The sequence below is a fragment of the Vicia villosa genome, linkage group LG3 (genome assembly GCF_029867415.1).
Source record: "Vicia villosa cultivar HV-30 ecotype Madison, WI linkage group LG3, Vvil1.0, whole genome shotgun sequence".
NCBI classification, from domain to species: domain Eukaryota; kingdom Viridiplantae; phylum Streptophyta; class Magnoliopsida; order Fabales; family Fabaceae; genus Vicia; species Vicia villosa.
Window position 1 is genome coordinate 117802279 of NC_081182.1, and position 3184 is coordinate 117805462.

General features: G+C 31.0%; 1 long non-coding RNA gene across 2 annotated transcripts; it reads right to left on the bottom strand.

Annotated features, from left to right (window-relative positions):
• Nucleotides 1–445: 445 nt before the first annotated feature.
• On the bottom strand, nucleotides 446–2933 carry LOC131656582 (uncharacterized). Of its 2 annotated transcripts, none has more exons than XR_009300171.1 (4): nucleotides 2660–2933; nucleotides 2167–2314; nucleotides 1893–2043; nucleotides 446–698 (listed from the first exon to the last, which is right to left on the bottom strand). It is a non-coding gene; the product is annotated as an uncharacterized LOC131656582 (long non-coding RNA). The 2 variants fall into 2 exon arrangements; XR_009300172.1 differs by having other exon boundaries at nucleotides 2167–2331.
• Between the last annotated feature and the right edge of the window lie 251 nt (nucleotides 2934–3184).

The following is a 3184-nucleotide window of genomic DNA, read 5'->3' on the forward strand; positions in this document are numbered from 1 at the left end:
GAATAGGGGACGCTTTTCAGACGTCCTCTATACGAGCGTTGCCTATTATTTAAGGCAACGCTTTTTAGTGCTCTTTGGCCACACTTTGCTAAAACGTCGCCAAAACTTTAAGTAAAGGGGACATTTTTCCAAGATATCTAAGGGGACGCTTTTAAAGTGTTGGTATAATTTACAACGACTGTCAAACGTTCCCTAAAAGTGTTGGTATAATTTACAACGACTGCCAAACATTCCCTAAAAGTGATTGACTGAAAACACTATACGGCAACACTTTACAAATGTTGTCAAATCAAAAAGTGAAATAGTAAGAACACTTCGTAACTATAACTATATGTTGGTAAAATAACAAATTCAAACAAGAATTAAACTAAATATAAATTGTAAGTACCACGAATTTTTTGTTAATAAAATCTTCATGCATTAACTCAAATAGTAAACACAAACATTAACTTAGAAGTATACGTCTAACAAATGACAAAATACATAGTTTCTTTAAGTTTATTGCTTAAGTATAAGCTAAAACAACATCATCCAACTCGTTTAAGTTTGGCGAACTCGTCGTCATCTCCATTATCCTCTTCATCACCTATGTCTTCCTCTAGAAGTTCATCACCTACACCATCCTCATTACTTGCATCATCCTTTTGAAATTTGTCACTTGCATCATTTTCCTCTTTATCATTTTCATTGATACCTTCCTACATCACAAAATGAAAGAAAAATACAAATAAACAAATTTGCCAAAGCAGTTCTTACAAACATCGAAGACAAACAAAAATTAGCCAATACATTTTTTTAAAATTACAAATATATTATAATAATGAAATGCAAATAGATTTGTTGTGAGTACATTTCCTGCATAACAAAATGAATAGGAAAGAAGCAAAAGCTTTTTTTATTTTCGTCATAAACACAGCTGATATAAGTAAGCCATAAGGGAAGACCTGTTAACTTCAAATTAGTAAATAGGATAATGTTTACTTTTCACAAGACCAAGTATACATAGTTTCTACTTTCTAAATAGCTATTCTATAATGCAAGATTATTCAACATTCCAAGAAGTCAGAAAAATGGGAAACATTGATAAATTAAATAGATAATGATTTCACCACTCAAATCTTTGAAAACAGGAATGAAAATAATGAAACCAATATGCCACTTTTATATTCAACCAAAAAAAATGTCACTTTTATAATAATTAGAGAAATCATAAAAGTGATAATATTTTTTACATAAACTACTAAATGTTTCTATTCATAAATATTTCAGGCGTGATTCCAATGCCAAATGACACTTACTCTCTTTAAAGGGATGGCCATTATTAAATTACTTGGAAAAATAATGTATTTTAATTAATATTTTCTTAAGAAAAACAAGCGTCATCTCAATTGGTTCATTGCGTGAGGTTCACAAATAGCACTTTTATGAATTTGTACTCATTTCACTTGATAACTGGTTTAGCCTCTCTCAACCAATAGACACAAAATCAATATACAATTTCATGTATTTCACCACTCAAACAAGAGAACAACTACAATACTAATCCTCCACTTCTGGAAATTAAATAAGCACAATATTTCCTCAACAAAGGTATAACCAAAGATAAACATAGATTAATTTTATCATAAACTACAACACAATTAAAAGAGACTCCAACTTCCCACTAGAATGGAGTAGTTGTAGCACACACTTCACAACGACATTAGATGTGAAGACTTCTTTGGTAAATATGATACTTAGCATAACAATAAATATCTCTTGGCATAGTTAGAGATTTCCTTTTCCTAATTTGCTCAAAACACAAATCATATTAATTTAAAATTTATTAAAACTCCAATTTCTACAATTATATATACAGTTTTTCAACAATTAAAAAAAATGACAACACGTACTCTGAAGTCTTTCTCGGAGTTTCATGCAGAATAGAATCCAATGAACAGATCCAAACTCACTATAGTTTCATTTGGCTGAAAAAAGGAGGCGAGGGAATCACATGTTGTGATATACATTACTTTTTTCAGAACCCCTGCAGCTTCAACGTTCCTGTAAGCATAATCAATTCATTAGCTATCAAAACAAGCTATTAGTAATTAAAGTCCAAACAATTTACAATCTGAAACAATCTCCTCTTTGAAACTATCAAATGAAATTTCTAGTTTACTATACCAACTTGTGCAACCGGGAACACAATTTCACCTCCTTTGGTCACATTAATGAGATAGTGAACATACTGAAGCTTTGATTTAGCCTCACTTGTTTGTCGAACTTCAGAAAGATTATTCAAAACAAATGATCTCTTGAGCTCTAATTTCACCTAAATAAACATACAACCTTAATTTATTGGATAAGTAAGACCAACAAAATTATGGATTTTGCATATAGATTCAATAGTTCACATATAAACCCAAAGTCACAAAGTTTACTATTCAAAAGAAACTCAACCCCGTTCAAAAGAATCACTATGCAACAACAAAATCAAATTTCCATGAACTCAAGTACAGCAACAACCAAAATGAATTTGTAACAACAACCACGAGTTTTTACATGAAATCAATGTTAGATACCATTCAAAAATAATTTAAAATAAGTTTTAAAAATTTACTATAGTACTAAATTATGTCGGCGACAGAGATCCAGATATGACGACTATGTCACGTACCTCAAAGCGTTCACCAGAAGCCGCAAACGAAACTCAGTAGGAAGAGGGTGAAGACTAAGGAACTTCGATGGAAAGACGGAGGAAGACGAATGGAAGCTCAATGGGATATTGATTGGGCTCGTGACGGTGAAAGGGTGGGGGGCTCAAGACGGTGGAATGACGAAGGGGCACGAATGAAACTTGGTTGAAAGAGGGGGGATCCGCAAACTTAACTCGATTGGAAGAGGGAAAGCAATTGGTTGGAAGAGAAGGAGAGAGTAAATTTAGGGTTCACAGATTTACAAGTAAGGGAAAAGGGTAACTTCTCGTTAATATAACTAATTAAAATTTAGTAATTAAATTATTAATATTACTAATATTAATGTATTAATATATAATTATTAACATTACTAATATGAATATGCTATAATAACAAAATAAAACGATAACTTCTTGTTAAGTGTCAAATATAATTTTAGTCTCAATTATTATTAAAATCAATAAATTTTATTCAATAACTTTTAATTACTTATATTATAATGAATT